The sequence below is a fragment of the Rattus norvegicus genome, chromosome 13 (assembly GCF_021556685.1).
Source record: "Rattus norvegicus strain SHRSP/BbbUtx chromosome 13, alternate assembly SHRSP_T2T, whole genome shotgun sequence".
NCBI lineage: Eukaryota > Metazoa > Chordata > Mammalia > Rodentia > Muridae > Rattus > Rattus norvegicus.
In genome coordinates, this window is record NC_141546.1 from 39,164,646 (window position 1) to 39,184,533 (window position 19,888).

The following is a 19,888-nucleotide window of genomic DNA, read 5'->3' on the forward strand; positions in this document are numbered from 1 at the left end:
GAAAAACATACAGATTTACAGAGTGCACTGCGATATTTCACTATGTGTATATATACATACCCATCATCTAAAGGAACCAAAATTCTATCTTCTTGATGCTTTATGTTTGAAACTTTAAGCTGTCCCTTCTTAGACTATTATAATGTAGAGTGCTGTCACCTTTCTATGCTACTGAACTGCAGAGCCTGCTCCCGGTTTTTAACAGTTCTTGGAACGCTTTAGCCCACCTCCACCTCTCTTCTTTATGTCCCACCTGCTATCCACCCTCCTGTAATCATGATGCTACTCTAGTCCAACTTTTGAAAACCTCTTCAACTTCCACACACTCTAGAGAGCTTGTGGTATTTGTATGTGCCTGGCTTAACTCACATAACTTAGTAGCCTTGAGTTCTAATCTTTGGCTTAAAAGATCAGTTTCATTCTCAAGTTTTCTTTTTGAGATACCATCTCACTATGTAGCCTTAACTTATTCAGAATTGGCTATGTAGACCAGGCTGCCTCCAGAGTTCTGGGATCAAAGTCATGCACCACTAGAGCTGACCTTATATTCCTTTGTGAATTTTTTATTTTATTCCTTTTCATAGACACACACAGCACATTGTGATTGTGTTTAACCCTTCACATTTTCCTCTCTTATTCCCTACCCTTCCTCTCAGAACCACTTCTTTTTCCCTGTGGCCTCCCGGGGCCATGCCTGACTTTTTATGTGGGCACTGGGGATTCAAACTCAGATCCTCATGCTTGCATAACATGCCATCTTATACACCAAGCTACCTCCTCAGCCCTCTTCTTCATGTTGTCTCTTCTCTCTGCTGTTTCCACTGCCCTGAGGAATTTTCTTAGCTGCCCAACTACTTAAGTAGTGAGAGTAAAACAATAAACTATCCCTCTATTTTATAGAACTATATAATTGCATATAATTATATATATACATATTACATATGTATAATTTCTTCCTCAGTAACTGGAAACTATATAATAAAATTATATGTAACATATTATTGTATAGATATAATTTATCTTTTATGTGTTACAAAATATCTTTGTCATGTCATGTTAAGTGCCACTGGAGAAGACTCAGAATATGTCATCTCCCAGTCCCAGAAGAGTAGGACAAGAGTTAGAAACCTCTACTTTCCCTAACAGCAACTTACTTCCCAACTTGAGGCTGTGGTCTCACGGTAATCTATTTTCTTCAACTTTTTCTTAACACACACCCTTTAAAAACGAAACTGTTATGGCAATTGACATGTGATTCATTCTTGTTTTGGCCAAAGGAAGAAAGAATGAAAAGCAACCGCCGCACTTAAACGAAGGTGTTATCAGTCATTCTTGTATATTACAGCTACTCTAGGTGCCATAGGGCAGAGGCATTTATACTGAAGATAAGCTCATTGTGTTGAACAAATTAATGTGGGATTGTGAATTAAATAGCACATCTTTGGACAGCTAATTAGCTTTGTGCTGCTCAATTAAGTTCCGAAAGGACATGTTGTGTTTCTTGATGGAATACAGAATATACTTCAAGGCTATTGCTGCCCGGATAACTTCAGTTCCAAACCCAGTGGAAATAAGTAAAAAGGCAGGACTCCATAAGCTCTAAACACTGCCAAAGAACACAGTGTTCAAACCATGCACCGCAAAACACCGTTTACAGTCATATCTTCCATGCTCCAGACAATAAATATGAAATTACATTTCACTATAGTGTTCATACTGTGAGCAAATACTTCATATGTGCATGATGTCTGTCTGTACATGTGTGCACAAGTGTGTAGAGGGCAAAAGTCATCAGGTGTCTCCCTCTACCACACTCACCTCATTTTAGATGTGTGTGTGTGTGTGTGTGTGTGTGTGTGTGTGTGTGTGTGTGTGTGTGTGTGTGTTCATAAGCCACATGCATCCAGATGCCCAAAAACCCAGAAGAGCTGGAGTTGGAGTTACGGGCAGTGATGAGTCACCCCCTGTGTTATTGGGAACTGATCATGGGTCGTCTGCAAGAGCAGTAAACACTCCCAACAGCTAAGCCATCTCGCCAGCATCTCTTCCCCTTATTTTTTGAAACAGGATTGTTCACTGAACATGGAACTCACTGCTTTGGTAAGTTGGACTAACCAGCAAGCTCTATTTCCCTGATTCTGTGCTTCTAGAAATGGTTACTTTAAAATTGTGTGGCTTTGTTTTTTTTTCTGTAGCTGAAGACAAAAAGTATCTTTCCTGCAGAGTATTTGTACTTTTATAGCAAATCCTTATCTTTAGCCAGAGTCATCAATCAGACTTAGAAGCTTAGATACGGCAATAGACCAATCAAGAGCCTGTTTCCTGATTGAAGGTCAGAAGAGTTGTCTGTTTGCCCTTCCAATCATGGGCTATGATTGGTTGCTTCACCCACATAAGAGATCAGTCCTCCTTCCACAGGAAGCAAGATTGTGAGGAATAAGACATTTTTCTTGTAAAAAGTCACCAAAATACCACCGCTGCCCTCCCATCATTTCCCTTCCGTTCATTCTACTATAATTCATGAAAATGATTTAGAACTTTGGACTTCACTGAATACTGCAAGATCCGGTCTGCAATTAGTTTTGTGTTTAAGCTTTCCTTCATCAGAATAAATCATAATTCTTTGGAAGCACAGTTAAAGCTTGAAAAAAACGTATGAATCCACAAGCTTCCATTTTGAAAAGAATTGATTTATAAGAGAAAGCAACAACTTCAGTACAATTTCCCAGGCAGAAAACTCCGTAAGTAAGGGTGAGGAGAGGAACAGAGGAAGCTGCTGTGAAATTTGAGTTCTTAGTGCTCTACGTGAATTGCTATCCCTGTGCAGTACCAGAAATTGTTTGGGGTGCTTGTGTGCATCAGCTCATGCCTTAGAGACTAATTTTGAGTGATCTAACTTACAGCAAAGTCTAGAAAAAGCATGAAACTCTTTTGTTTTATTATTAAATTGGATATTTCTTATTTACATTTCAAATGTTATTCCCTTTCCCGGTTTCCAAGCCAACATCCCTCTAACCCCTCCCCTTCCCCTTCTACATGGGTGTTCCCTTCCCCATCCTCTCCCCATTACCACCCTCCCCCCAACAATTCCGTTCATTGGGGGTTCAGTCTTGGCAGGACCAAGGGCTTCCCCTTCCACTGGTGCTCTTACTAGGATATTCATTGCTACCTATGAGGTTGGAGCCCAGGGTCAGTCCATGTATAGTCTTTGGGTAGTGGCTTAGTCCCTGGAAGCTCTGGTTGCTTGGCATTGTTGTTCATATGGAGTCTCAAGCCCCTTCAGCTCTTTCAGTCCTTTCTCTGATTCCTTCAATGGGGGTCCCATTCTCAGTTCAGTGGTTTGCTGCTGGCACTCGCCTATGTATTTGCTGTATTCTGGCTGTGTCCCTCAGGAGAGATCTACATCTGGTTCCTGTCAGTCTGCACTTCTTTGCTTCATCCATCTTATCTAGTTTGGTGGCTGTATATGTATGGGCCACATGTGGGGCAGGCTCTGAATGGGTGTTCCTTCAGCTTCTGTTCTAAACTTTGCCTCCCTATCCACTCCCAAGGGTATTCTTGTTCCCCTTTTAAAGGAGTGAAGCATTCGCATTTTGGTCATCCTTCTTGAGTTTCATGTGTTCTGTACATCTAGGGTAACTTGAGCATTTGGGCTAATAGCCACTTATTAATGAGTGCATACCATGTGTGTTTTCCTGTGATTGGGTTACCTCACTCAGGATGATGTTTTCCAGTAGCATGAAACTCTTTACGAGACTCGCGTAACACCACTTGAAGTCAGCAAGAGAGCACAGTGGTAAAGGCGCCCAAACCTGGCAAATTAAGTTTGATACCATGGATCTACACTGTCAAAAGAGAGGACAGACTTCAAGTTGTTCTTTGACCTCTGTTTGTGGTCTGTAAACACACACACACACACACACACACACACACACACACACACACACACACACTACTAAAATAAACTTTCAAGACTTTTAGGATTGCCTTCCCTCTGTGCCCTTAGCCTTCTTTTGCAAGTGCATTGTTTGCCACTCAACAGCAAATGCCTGTGGAGTGGAGCAAAGGCAACAAAACCAGGGACTCAAAAGAAAGCTCAGTAAAGTAAAGTATGAGGATCCGAGATGTGATCTCGAGCACCCATGTGAAAAGCCAGGAGGAGGGGCATTCATCCAGAGTCCCAGGGCAAGAGAATGACAGACGCCTGGAGCTCACTGGACAAGCTGCCTAGCCCAATGTGAGCCTAGTTCACTGAGAAGAGAGCCTGTTTCAAAAAATGATGAGGAAGATATTCAGTTTCAAGTCCTGACCATGCACATCACACATATTGGCCGAACGTACAGGTGAATACATAGTTCCTAAGCTTTCAAAAGTTTCTTGGAATGTGGTCCATACTTTCCCATGTGTTCTTAGTGATTAATCATATATGGTATCAAAGGTATTTAATATTTTCAGACTTAAGTCTTTAACACCTTGGTCTATTAAGTCTCGTAATCCCTTCAAAAAACCACATGTAGCTAATGCCATAAGGACACTGTTCAAATTTTTCAATTGGGGAGCTGGAGAGAAGACTAAGTGGGTAAAAGCACTTGGTACGTAAGCAAAGAAAAGGGACATGAGCTCAAATCCCTCACACCCATGTAAAGGCCTGGGCATGACTCCATCAGTGGGGGCACTGGAGTCCTACTGGGGTTATTGGCCACCAACCTAGCTCTGGATACATCAATAGATCTTGTCTTGGGTAAATAAGAAGGACAATGATAGAGCAGGACACTGAAATCCTCCTTTGGCCTCCAACATTTGAGTGTAAGAATGCAGGTGGTCACTCACCAGCTATAGTACTTGGGAGAGCAAGCGCTATACCTCACTTGAGCAATGCAATAGGTCCAGTCTTGGTGGCTAGCCCTGCCCTTCCCTTGAACAAAGAGGAAGAGTTGGCCTTTGTGGCGCAGGTGCAGGAGAGCTGGCAACTCAGCCTCCATGCAGGTTTTGAGCTGGCCCAACCCCACAGGAACCCCATCTATGAACTGCTGGCATATGTGAAAGGGGTTGGTCCTGCAGATCCAAAGCTGAATTATCTCTCTCCGTGACACAGGGCAACAACAGGATGTCAGAGAGGAGTCCCAGTGAAGATCCAGTAGAGTATAGCAGAAGCCACAGGCCTCATACTAGGCCAATAACTCATTGCAATGAACATATGAAACCTATTTGGACTAAAGGCTATACTGTGAGATACATTGACACAGTGCAGTTTCTATGGCAAGGTGTTTTTGTTGGTGGTGTTTTGTTACTTTTAATTTTGTTTTCTTTTTAGGGGAGGTTCCCAGGGCAGATAGGAAGGAATAGGGAGATGAGTGGGACTGAGGGACAGGATGTGAAATTCACAAAGAATCAATCAAAAGTTAATAATGTAGCAAGAATACAGGCGACTATACCATACTTACACAAAGGACTTAAAGAGACAGAAATCTATCTACTAGAATATTGTTATGGTTAGTGTTAATTGCCAACTTGACAGGTTCCAGAATCACTTGGGGGATTGACTTCTGGGCATGCCCACGGAGAATTATCTTGATTAAGTGAACCGATGCGGGAGGACCCATTTGAACTGTGAGCAGGTTCATTCTATAGGGTGAATCCTGAACTGAAAGAAAAGGAGAAAGAGAGCTGAGCCCCAGCACTTGCTGTCTTCTACTTTCTGATGACAGACGCAATGTGATCAGGCATTTCAACCTCCTGCCGCTGTGACTTCTCCATCATGATAGACTGTTAGAGAGAACCTTTCCTTAAGTTACTCTTGTCAGGTTATTTTATCACAGCAACAGGAAGCTAAGTAAGACAGACTCCTCAAAACCCGTACTTACTCTTATCATCAGAAATGGATCACCAGATTGCTATTCACATCTGCTTCTGGGGTGAGTCTGTGTGTTTTGTCCAGGTGATGCCTACCGTAACAAACGTACCCACACTGGGTAGGGTATGGCTATATTTCTTGAAAGCCATGAGGCTCACTCTACATAATCACACTGGTCACAAGTAGCACATGTGAGACCAAATGGAAAAAGGCAGCTTGCAGCCATAAATAGGATATCTATTTAATTCTGTCTTCCCCCCAAGACTCAGAAATGATGAAAGAAGGAAGGACAGAAAGATTTTAGAAGTCAGCTGCTGGGGAGGACCTGAGCCAAACAACATCTCTTAGGCATGACAGAACTGTTACAACCATGAACTTACAGTGGTTATGGTTGCTTGCACAAGACCAGAACAAGACCAAGCCAGTCAACATTTTAGTTTGGCTGGGGAGAGCCTCAAGAATCCCACCCTTAGCTGAGATGCTATTGGCTGTTGATGACTTCTGTGAGAGCAGAGTCAGTTTTCCTAAATTATGTGGCCACTAGTGAGTTGGGCATGCTACAACAACACATGTGTGTATATGAGCAGCTGAAATTGGAGTTAAAAAGGAAAACAATAAAAGAGAACATGAAGTTGGGAGGACGTGGCAGGGTGGTGCGATTCTGAGAGGAGCTATTGAGAGGAGTGGGAGGTGAATAGAATAAAAATACACTGTCTTTGTATAAGGACATTCTTACACCTAGCAAACTCTATACTCTACCATAGAGAGGTTTGAGCCCTCATGTTTATTGATGATTTACTCACTGGAGCAAAAACTTAGAATCAACCCATTTGTCCATCAGCAGATGAATGGATAGTTTTGTAGCTCTATAGATACAGAGGAATAATACTCAGTCCTAAAGAAAACGGTTAAAATACTCCAGGAAAACTGGTAGATTTATGATGTAGAATAATAAGGGAGCTTACACAACATAAGGAAAAAAATTACATGTTCAATATCATTTGCAGAATCTAGCCAATAATAATGTATATATGTAAACAGCTACACACCAGACATGGTATAACATGAAGAAAGGAGACAAGAAAGGCTAAATAGTGTGGGATGAGGAAGGACTGCATTCTGGTCTTGAACATGAGTTATGAATGGTAATATAAAGATAATTGTCTTTTTAGTTCTAATTCTGTCATAGAGTTGGGGTGTTAGTGGTAGATAAGTGTATAAAATATACTTAATGCTGAAAGTGTAAATTTTAATGTCAGCCATCACATCTTCTCTTCCGAATGCCTATTCTAATTGTATAGAAGTTCATTGAATTATATAGACTTTGGGTCTGGTTAATTTTGCTTTGTGTTTTTTTATTTGTTTACAAAGCAATGTTATATAATATATTAAAAATTTTAAATAATTAAAATAATTTCTGACACTTGTTGTACAATTATATATGCAACTCTTCATATCTCACATGCCAATAAACTGCACTAACCTAAAAAAAAGTATATTTTAAAAAATAAAAGACTGTTTGGAAGTCAAAGGACTGTTGACCAGTCCCTACGTAAGTCTCACTGACTGTGGCCATTTTCTTAGATTGGAGTGAAAACTGAATGACATCTAAGCCAGATCATGTACTTCGACAGAAAAAGAACCTTTTCTACCCAGAATTTCTTGCTATTTTAATAAAAGAAATGTAGGAAGTGCCATGTTAGTGTGACCTCTCCTACAATATAAAGACTCAAAGTTGGAAAATAAAATTACAGTTCACCTGAAGTAGAAAAGCAGACACAGTCAGATAGGTGAGTGGCCTCATAACCTTTTAATGCAATGAGCTGTCAAGACAGAGCATTTGAGAAAATTCCTCTGGCCCAATTTCACAGTGACATTTGCCTTACAGTGATATCCTTATCATTTGCCTTGTTTATTCATTCATTCAGTGTGTGTGTGTGTGTACACTGGCACGTTTATCAAAAGTGTGTATGTACATGTATGCATATGTATATATGTATGTATATATGCATACATATATACATATGCACACTTACAGACTTTGTTTTTAAGATTTTATTAGCAAATATTATATAAGAGTTTTCATTATAACATTTTAATATATGCACATAATATATTTAGGAATATATGTGTGTGTGTGTGTGTTTATCTTTGTGAGTGTGTACTCTGTGTGTGTGTGTCTACCCTCAGAGGCCAGAACAGTGTTAGAAGCCAACTCAGGTTCTCTGCAAGAACAACAAGTACTCTAATTGATGAGCCATCTGTCCAGATCCACATAAGCAATTTCCTCATGATCACTCCATCATGCTCATTTGTTCCCCTTCCCACTCACACTCACCCCCATTCCCCTACCTTCCCAACTCTTTCTCCTCCCTTCATGTCTTTTCATGGTAGTAGTGGTGGTTTGGGGATTAGTGAAGCAATAAGTTCAATTATATGACTACAGGAACATGAGCGAGACCTCATTTATAGGAGCGCAGAGCCTTTACCCATGGCCACACCACTAAAGAAAATGGATCTCTCTCACACACCAATTTTGAACTGTACCTAGAAATCCTCGCATAAGGGAAAGGCATCCTGAGCCCCTCCCTACTCCAGGACAGAAGACTGACAGGCACGATCTTGTAGAGCTCTTATGAGTTGGTCACAGAGGCTGTGAGTTCAAGGTCCATTACCATGTCATTCCTAGAAGTCAGCATTCCACACCACTCCTATCTACTTTTCCTTCTGCTCTCACATGCCATATATACATACTTCCAGCCAACTTGCATGTTATTCAGCATATAGCTTTGAAGAACTCCTATCCTCCAGGTTCCGAGACTACTACAAGGACTGAAGGCAGGCAGAGTTATTCCCATAGGCAGAGGATTAACATTTTAAAGAGCAGGAGAATCATAACTGGATACCACAATTCAGTATGAAAAATTAGATCAAGGGTAAGGAAAGGAAAGACCAATAGCAAAACTGGAGATTTAACTTAGGTATGGGTGTCGAGGAGAGACGCCCAGAGCAGAGAAACTGGTCTTTTGCCTGGAAGTGTGAAAGTGAATATAGGAAGCACAGTCCAAGGTAAGCCCTCATCTCAGGAAGAAGCATAGTGGCCAAAGGGACAAAGAGAGGAACCAGCCAGCATGTAGCTGAAACACAGAAGGAAATAGTGGGAGAAGGGGCGGGGGTTGGAAAGAAAAGACCAGGGTGGCCTTGTTTCTCAGCTCAAGAATGTTGTCTCCCATGCCATCAAATGAGCCTCTAAAACATGTCTGTATACATGTCTGTGTAAGAGCAGCTCTCAGACCTCGTCAGAGTGGTTTCTTTGTGTCATGAAGGATAAATAACACGGAAACTCATACCTGGTCTAAGTGCAGAGAATAATGTCTATGAAGTGTCTATTAATGGGACATCTATGTAACACTCCCCCTGCCTGAGAATATCTCTGAAAAAGGGGTATAAAGATTGCAATAGCCAGAGGTCAGAAACTGGGAAAAACAGTCTCTTCTAGATGCATAACAGGACCACTGAACTCATGAACTCACAGAAGCCATGATTGTCCACACAAGATTAAGCCAATTGATATTCCAGCATGGAGAGGAGGGTTGATCCCCAGTACCCCTCCCAGATGAGGAGCTATCTGCAGCTGATGGATACTTAGGGGAAGGTTTTACTTAAGGGTGTAACCCATGGGAGTTTAACCATGCTTCAGTGAATGGCCTCATACCCATATGGACAGCACAGATTAGATTCAGTGAGTTATTTTTTTTAAAGAAGTGTAGTATCAGGTGGAAAAATAGAAAAGGTGGGTCTGAAAGGAGTAGGGAAAATAGGGGTGTTAAATATGGGGAAAGAGGAAGGGCGGATATATATGCAACTGTAAGATTCCCAGATATGTATTAAAAATTTCCATTTTTAAAGAATTGTGTCTTCATCTTATAAGTAGCAGGAATCCATGGAGACCTTTAGACAAGGAAAACATTTGATCAGACTTGTGTTTTTGAGATGAGTGCAAGAAGGAGCATTCGATTAAAGGCCAGAAGTGTGTTGACAGATGAATGAGGACACCCAGCCTGAGAAGAGGATGACAGTAGTTAGGACTAGCAGATAGCACTGATGTGGGAGGAGACAGACTCAAGACTATCTGTCCTCACACTTCCATAGCCCACCCTGTGTCTTCCATTCTAAATAGCTCTACTCTCTCCACATTGATTTTCTTTCCTGCTTAATGCTCCCATCTGCACAACCAGCTTTTAGTGCTGTGTTTTATAGTAAGCACTCAGTGTACATTTGTGTTATGAATGAGTGCTTCCTATTTCCACTATATTCTTCTCTGCACCATAAAGCTTCTGTCATTCAGTTTCTCCTATAGTGTACCAGGGAGGAATACACAGAGAGAGGGGAAAGCACTGCCCTACCAACCAGAAGAACAAAACTGGAGACTCCCCAACACCCCCTGAAACCTGGTGCTTAGGAGCGAGAGGTGGCATGTGGTGTGCACCTCTACACACACCTGATGCTACTAATTCCATCTGTTCAATCACCCCTGGGACAATTTTGATTAAATTATCAGTATCTGTTCAAGGATTAAAATAGAAATTTATCATTTTACTCCATTTCCTAAACTACATACCATTAGATCACGTTATGGTGATTTCTTCATTCTTGTCTTCTTGAAGGACAGAGTTCAGTTGAGACACACAGACAGTTTAAGTAAAAGGTTATTTAGAAAAGGAACAGAGATTGGGTTTGCCTGCCCCAGTACATAGACCAGCCTATTGTCTATATTGTAAACTTAGAGAAAGATTCTATAAATGTTTATGAAGCAGGTCACATATAAAAATTTCCATTTGTTGTGGTTCAAATAAAAATTGTGCCCAGATAGAGACACATGTATTTAAACACTTGGTCCCCCCATTGGTATCACTGCTTGAGAAGGTTGTGAGACTTTTAGAAGGTAGAACCTTTGTGGAAGAAGTGCACCACTGTGACCAGGCCTTAAGGATTTATAGCTTTGCCCCACTTCTTGTCCTCGCTTGCTGTTTCCTGGATGTGGATGAAAAGGTGACCCGCTGTCTTCTTATCCCTTCTGCCATGCCTTCCTACCATGATGGACACCTAGCCCTCTGCAACCACAAACCCAAATAGACCCTGTCCCTCTTAAGTTGCTTGTGTCACGTGTGGGGGCACATGTGTGTATTATATCACAGCCACAGAAAAGTAACTAATACAGTCTTTTCCCTCTTAAAGAGCTCCCAAACTGGATAGGCATAGCATGCACAGCATTGTGGTATTATAGTGACACCAGGTTTTCTGAAAATGCAGGCCCATCATTCATGCACTTGTTTAGGAAAGCAGCCTAGAACCTTAGCTTCTGACACAGTGGGGACAACCTCAAAGATACTTTAAGGACACTTAACTACAAAGGAGCATCAGACCATCAGGAGACATAGCTACCAAAGTACAGCTGCAGCTACATCAGTTGACTCATATATAACTCCATGCCTACCTGGTACTAAGAACTCATAACCTAATAGTGATAGTATATGTAGAAAACACTGTGTGTGTTTGAGAGAGAGAATATATGTGTGAATGTTCATGCACACACACAAACATATTTTACATCTGTATGGATGTGGTGGCATCTGTGTAGGCTAAAGAACAACCCACACTATGTTTGTTTTTGTTGTTGTTGTTGTTGTTGTTGTTGTTGTTGTTTTAAGGCAAGATCTCTCAGTTGTTTGGAATTCAGCAGTACATCCAAAAGATCCACCTGTCTCTGCCTCCTAAGAACTGGGATTGCAAGCATATACCACCACATCTGCCTTTTCTTAAATAGATCTTGAGGGATTGAATTCAGGCTCTTGTGCTTGTAAGATAAGCACTTTATCAGCTGAGTTATCTCCCTAGCATTAGAAAAAAATTTCATTCATTTATTTGTGTGTGTGTGTGTGTGCATGTGTACATGTGTGCATATGTGCATGAGTGCATGGGTGTGAATTCAGGCTAGAGGAGAATGGCATGGGTACAGCTCTATCAGTCTCCACTATATGTCCTTGAGGTAGAGCCTTTCCAAGTACCTGGAGCTAGGCTGATAGCCAAGGAGCCCCAGTGATCCCCCTGTCTCCACTCCCCACAGCATAGGGGGTATAGGTGTGCATATACTCAGCTTTTTACTTGTCTGCTAGAGATTTGAACACAGGTCCTCAGTCTTGCATAGTAAGCACTCTTACCCACCAAGTCCCAAATCCCAAAAGACATCTATTTAAAAGAAAGTATTTTATCTGCATTACCTTTTTGACACTTACAATAATTCTGCAACGTGACTAAAACTGAAATCAAGTCTCCAGAAGTGACTCCAAAATGAAATCAGCACCCTTTGAGCAAAATCAAAAAGGCTTCTATGATGTCTGGGAAGGTGGAATCTGGTCTTGCAAAAAGCCATCATCAACCCAAGTACCCGTGCTTGGAAGGCATCCCATTTCCTCCGTGACTTCTTCTCTGGAGTGCTCAGGTGTCTGTGATACTCACAAAGCCCCACCGCATCCAGTTCATCAGAAAATGTTCTGAAACTAGAATTGACACATAGAAATGTTGTTGAGTGTGCACAGCCTTTTCCACGGTCCAGAAATTATTTCCGCTGGATTCTCTTGATGGGGTTATTTACCACAAGGAAGACATTCTCCTGCATTAATTATAGAAGGAAACATGACGAATGGGGTAAAATTGGCTTTGACACTTCCCACGCTCTCTCTGATAGGTAAACATGATAAGAAAATCCTGGCAAGACAGCCCGGTTTAATACTTATAAGCATGGAGATGAACCATAACAGGATCTTCCAGAATCCACTTTGGGGGTGTGGGGAATGGGAGGTCAAGTGTGGGTACATATGCTCACAAGCACTGGTGACAGAAAGACAAAGATCGCCAAGGCTCTCTGGCCAGCCCATCAACCTACTTAGTGAGTTCCAGACCCATGAGCAACTGTCTCAAAAATAAGGTGGATGGTGCCCACTGATTGAATGAGATAGGTTCCCCATACATGCAAATATTTGAGCACCAGGTAGGTCCCCAGTTAAAGGTGATGTGTTGGGGGGTGGCACAGCCCTTATGAGAGGAAGTGTGTCACCAGGAGTGGCCTTTGAGAGCCTGTAGCTTTGTTCCACTTCCAGTTTATCCCTCTGCTTCATGTTTGTAGTCAAAGTTGTGATCTCTTGGCTTCCTACTCAGGCTGTGTGCTGCCTTACCCACCATTGTGGATGCTCCCTCTGGAACCATAGGTTCAAATAAACTCTTCTTTCCCCAGAGACACCCTGGTCCTGGCATTTTAACCAGACAACAGAAAAGTAACAAATGCAATGCCCAAGGAGTGATAACAGAACTAGACCTCATGCCTCCATATGAAGGTAACCCATATATTCACAGAGAGAGAAAAAGAGCAAATGATCTTCATGTTCTCAAGTTCTTGAGTAAAATCCTCATCATGGACCAATTTGTTCATATCAATCCTCACACTAACATATGTCTGTGTGTCCAGAGATGGCCACTTTTATGGCTAAGAGTCCAATGATAGATGGCACTCACCAATAATCCAGTCTGCCTTTGATATTTGAGACTTTGATATCCCAAAAGAATCAGGGAAATGTGGTTATGGGTGTGGCAGAGCACCAGAGTCCTCCTGGAATGTAGCTGCTTCACTTTCTTGGATCTTGTCTGCAGAGAGTCCTCATGAAGAAGATCAGATTCCAGAGCAGTGTGTCTACTTACCCCCAAAAAGTTGGGCTTCATCATAGCCCTTCACAGACCCAAAACACCATTCAAACTTGGCTCCTTCTGAAAGTGTGGGTGGGCTTAAACCATGGATGAGCTCAGTTGAGAGAGTGTTGGCAGAGTACGCACCAAGACCTGGGTTCCATCCCCAGCACCACATAAACTAGGCACAGAGCCTCCAACCCCAGCACGAGAGACGAAGTCAGATTATACACCAAGTCTGAGGCCAGCCTATGCTACAAGGGACCCTTTATCAAAACATAAAAAGATGCCTCTTGGCATCAATTTCCTTTTTTAAATTATTTTTATGTTAGAAAGTACTGGGTTTTATGGTGACATCCTCATAGATGTGTGTCATTATTCTGTATTCTTTGCTCTGCAACTCCCCCCCCAGCCGCCCAGACTCTTCTTCCCTAGGCCACCCCCCTCCAACTCCCAAAGTTCCTTCCCCTTCTCCAGATTCTATTTTCTTATATGCAATGTTCTATTTCCCACCTCTCTTCCCCTCCCCAGTTTCATAATCTAGAAACACATGTATATTAACATACATGTATATTTTTAATATTTACTTTATTTTATTTATGGGGGAATATACAGACATGTATGTGCAGGGTTCCTTAGAGGCCAGAGAAGGGCATTTGCACTCTGAGAGCTGGAGTTATAGGCAGTTGTCCCCCCCAAAACCACACACCATGTTGGTGCTGAATATCAGTCTTTACTCTTGAGCCTCCAATGACCTTAACTGCTGATGCAGCTCTCCAGTCCCCAATAATTTTGAAGTTAGAGTCTGTATGTTAGAACAGAATGTGGTGTTTGTCATGTTATCACTGGCCTATCTCACTTAACATAATGGTTTCCAGGCCCATCCATTTGCCTGCAAATGTCAGGGTTTGATTTTTCTTTATAAATGCTTGAAATTCTTCCCAGACACCACTTTCTTCCTCCGGGGGCTGAAAAATGCACACTGTGGGGTGGTGACTTATCTACAGACAAGCACAGTGACAGAATGAGCTAAGCCACTTAAAGACCCATGGTTCCAGCACTGCAGCCCTCGTCTGACAGCTTCAGCACCTGTGTCCATGTATTACACCAATTGATTTAACGATAAAGATTTAAAAGTGTGACACTTACAATCGTCCACTGGCAATTAGCCCAACACAGGGTGGGGCGAGGAAGGGACAGGGTGAAGTTGTTTATGGTATGTGGGAAATCATGATTTTAGGTCTTGTTATAAAACTAAGAAGCATAAATAAAAACACAAACTCAAAAGCACCTTTAGGGTTTTCCAGAGACCACATTCATTCAGTTCATTCCACCTCTCCCTAATATGTGTCATTTTTTTTTAAAAAAAGGCAGACAAATGGTTTTATCTTGTGCATGCAGATACATATCAAGTACTACAGATTATTTCCATCAATTCTCTCTTGCACATGGTGTGTGTGTGTGTGTGTGTGTGTGTGTGTGTGTGTGTGTGTGTCCTCAGAGAACAAACAAGGGCATCATATCCTTTTGAGCTGGAGTTACATTCTGTTGAGGGCCATCTGACTTGGATGCTGGGAACCATACTTGGGTCCTCTGGAAGAGCAGCAAGTATCCTCAACCACTGAGCCATCTCTCTAGCCCTATGCTTGCCACACAGTGATGAGAACCTGAGTTTGGACCCCCAGAACCCAAATAAAGAGCTGTATGTGGTGGCCAATGCTTGTAATCTGACTGGTGATGAGACGGGCATCTGAGACAAGATAGGTTGATCCTGCAGGTTCACTGACCAGGTTATCCAGCTAACTTGGTGAAGTCCAAATTCAGAGAAACCATGTTTCAATCAAAAAGTGGAAGGTACCAAAGAAAGAGCTGAGGCTGTCCTCTGGCCTTCACACACACATACATGTGCACCCCTACGTCCCTGACCACAACCAAGCACTAAAGTAAACAATGCACAGAAGTATTTATAGTTTAAAAGTAAAACGAAAAATCCCAGTGAAGAAGTTGCTGAGTGACGCTGGAGAATGACTGAGCAGTTAAGCACACTTCCCGCTGAGTGGCTCACAGTTGTGTAACCCCAGCTCCAGAGGATCCAGTGCCCTCTTCTGGCCTGTGAGCAACATTCATGTCCACATAGACATACGGGGGTGAGGGGTGGTAGGGGGAGGGTTATAAAAGGAATATTTTAAGTTTCTTAAGTAAAATATTGTATACCCTATCAAATAATTGCATGCATGTTACACTATAATTTGTATATTTTCCGTGTGTCTGTGTGTATGTCTGTGTGTGTCTGTATGTGTGGTGTGTGTGGTGTGTGTGTGTGTGTGTGTGTGTGTGTGTGTGTGTGTGCTGATTTCTATGGGTAGCAATGAATTTTAAGTTTTGTGGGTTTTTGTTTTTTTGGTTTTTTTATCTAGCTGTCTACAACTTGGACCTACACTGCTTAAGGCAGAGGAAGTTTGATAGTTCAGAGGAAGGCCTCTGCAGTGGTTATTTTGCATATAAAAAGGCATCCTGTGAACTGCAGCCTTTGATGACTCAAAAAATGTACTGTCCTTTGGAAGAATAACCTATTTTCCCAGGCAACAAATACCTTGTCGGTTCAAAAACACAGCCCTCACCTCAAAAGGGAAAAGAGATCTATTATTCTGGAGCCAAATATGAATGACCATGGCCCTGGGAACACAGACTGGGTTACCCTAAATTTTGTGTTTCAATGAGGTAGCAATTTTATAAATTTTTGATTTAAAAAATTTTACATAGATTATTTCTTCCTTCCCCTTTCTTCAGTCCAGCCCCTCAACCCATGTCCCCTCTCACTCTCAAACTGATAGCCTCTTTTGTATAAATACAGCACACTGAGTTCATTTTTGTTGTTTGTGTGTATTGTTTTAAAGCTGACCACTTTGTCTTAATCCCAAAAACTGAAGAGAAAGACCACCAAGCCAAATCATGATGACCAAACTAATTAAAGAAAGCAATTAATTATTAAAGCAAGCTTTTTTCTTTATTCATGTACATGGCTACCTCTCCCTGTTCAAGAAATCAGCATTAGAGGTAGATAAGATAAGGTTTTTATAGCTCAGAAGTAGGGGGTTTCCAAATGGGGGATTTGGCAGGCAAATAGGCAGTCAGAGAAGCAGAACATAACAGGGTTATCATAACAACAGGTGGTTATAATAACCTTCTGAAACAAAGGTAATGTGGCAAAATAATCATGACAACTTTTTGAAATGAAAACATAGTTGTGATTTAAATAGGTATGGCTCATAGGGAGCAGCACTATCAGGAGGTGTGGCCTTACTGGTGTAGATGTGACCTTGTTGAAAGAAGTCTGTCACTGTAGGGAAGGACTTTGAGGACTGCTACGCCCAAACGACACCTAGTGTGGCATACAGTCTTTCCTTGCCAGCTTTGGAACCAGATGTAGAACTAGCAGCCCCTTCCCCAGCACCATGTCTGCCAGCACACCACCATGCTTCCTGCTATGATGACAATGGACTAAACCTCTGAAACTGTAATCCAGCCCCAAGTTAAATGTTTTCCTTTATAAGAGTTGCCAAGGTCGTATTGTCTCTTCATAGAAATAAAACCCAAATTAGAGCAGACATGGTTGCCGTTTCCTGAAACAGGCAGTACAGAACCATATGTAGCTAAGGTTACAGGTCCAGCATAGCCCAATCCTTGAGAAACATCGGTTTATTTATAAAAGGAATGAGCTTAGTTTGCCTTTATTATAAGATGGTTTTCAATTCTAAAACAGTAGCAGGCTGTTTTCGCACTTCGTATTAGATAACCAAATAAAGGGCTCATCCCTGAGAGAGGCTAATTCTCCCTCTCACCACAGCCACTAGTTACCTATAAATCATTGACCACAGCTGGGAGAGACCTGTGAAACTTTTCCCCTCTGCGTACACATGTCCTTCTGCTGTCATTGTTTGGTTTTTGTTTATGCAACCATTTCTAAGAAAGGCAGTCTCCCATAAGAAGTTCTGGTATTTCAACAGTAACAGAACAAACAGTGCCATAAAATAAGACAGTTTTTAAATACTCTGTGGGGACATCAGGTAAGTAAGTTACAGCAAGATGGGGAAAACCCTGCTGTAGACCTTGGGTGTTGTCTGACAATACCCTTTTTTTTTTTTTAATCTTTATTAACTTGAGTATTTCTTATTTACATTCCAATTGTTATTCCCCTTTCCAGTTTCCAGGCCAACATCCCCCTATATGGGCTTCCCCTTCTATATGGGCTTCCCCTCCCCATCCTCCCCCCCATTACCACCCTCCTCCTATCAATCCCATTCACTGGGAGTTCAGTCTTGGCAGGACCAAGGGCTTCCCCTTCCACTGGTGATCTTACTAGGCTATTCATTGCTACCTATGAGGTTGGAGTCCAGGATCAGTCCATGTATAGCCTTTGGGTAGTGGCTTAGTCCCTGGTTGGTTGGCATTTTCGTTCATATGAGGTCTCGAGCCCCTTCAAGCTCTGAATGGATGTTCCTTCCGCCTCTGTTCTAAACTTTGCCTCCCTATTCCCTGCCAAGGGTTTTCTTGTTCCCCTTTTAAAGAAGGAGTGAAGCATTCACATTTTGATCATCCGTCTTGATTTTCTTGTGTTCTGTGCATCTAGGGTAATTCAAGCATTTGGGCTAATAGCCACTTATCAATGAGTGCATACCATGTGTGTTTTTCTGTGATTGGGTTACTTCATTCAGGAGGATATTTTCCAGTTCCAACCATTTGCCTATGAATTTCATAAAGTCATTGTTTTTGATAGCTGAGTAATATTCCATTGTGTAGATAGACCCTTGATTGGTAACAAACTAGGGTATTGTTAGTTAATACATCCCGAAGGTTGTTTTTTTTTTGTTTTGTTTTGTTTTGGTTTTTTTTGTTTTGTTTTTTTTTGTTTTTTTTTGTTTTGTTTTGTTTTGTTTTTTGTTTTTTTTTTTTTTGGTCAAGATGTTAGGTCCAGTTTCGACAGTTAATCACAGGAAAAGTAGACTAAATATAGACAAGATAAATTGTAGTGAAGCTCTGGACCTGAAACATTCCAACCCCTTCACATCATTAAAGTTTTAATCCATCCATCAATCAACCTTTGCAGACATAGCTTCTCTCCAGGGATTCTCATTCACGGCTAGAGCATCTTGAAGGCAGAGAATAAATAAAATACAGAGGGCCATACCTCTTGACCTGCACAACATTGGAATGAATTAGTCACAGGCATGTACAGAAAAGCTAAGATCAGGTAGACCCACAGAGATATTAATCTCCATAGAAGGGAGAATTTAAGAATACATAGATGAATAAATAATTGGAGGCTTTTGATCTTAAGTTGTAGGTCAAGAGCAGGGGATAAGGAGAAAAGCCTTATCACAGACAGACAGTGAAAGCTTATTTTAATTCAAGTTATATAAAGAGGAAGGAGTCCACCACGAGAAGGTCATAGGAGAAGGACCACACTGGGAAGGTGCAGGGGGGAGAGATGGCTGAAATCTAGGTGCAAAGGGGAATGTGGCTCCAGGAGGGCTGCTCACAACAGTCTGGGTCAGCAAAGATATAGATTTAGTAAATATTAACTCAGAAATATCAGAGGAGAGTGTGTTAGACATGGAGGCTCTGGAGTGGGGCAGCCATTGAGCTAGTTAAGGGATATTAAAATAAAAAGTGTGTGCGTGTCTGTGTGTGTGTGTGTGTGTGTGTGTGTGTGTGTGTGTGTGTGTGAGTGTGTGTGTTTCCATCTGGGATCCAGAACATTGGGGTGGGTGTCGAGGAGCCGGGAACATAGGTTAACATTTACCACTACAATCGGGTGAGCCTAAGCTTTGATGGAAATGCACTGGCAGCTCAGGAAACTCAGCCTGAATAGACAAGCTTATTATATCCAACTGAATATGCAGTCAAGATAGCTAATCAGAGGGAGCTCTCTGTAGGGGAGTAGTTTCTGGTGTAGTCATCTGAGGCAGAAGCTATGGGTGATGATGCTTTCGGCACACACTGCCAATATCCCTACTAGGACCAAAGGAAGCCTTATCATTCCTATGGGTCCCGGTCACTGGACACCTTGACATGGTCATGCCGGTGTCCGTTATACACAGTGAAATCCAGGACTTCATTCTCTCCACAACAAAAAAAAGTAACTGCCCTAGATGACTCTGGACCACTTTTTATTGCTGTAATAAAATACTGACAAGAATAGTTTATGGTAGAAAAAGTTTACCATAGCTTGGGGTTCCATAGCGGATACAGTCCATCATGTGAGAGAAGGCATAGAAAGAGGCAAGGAAGACC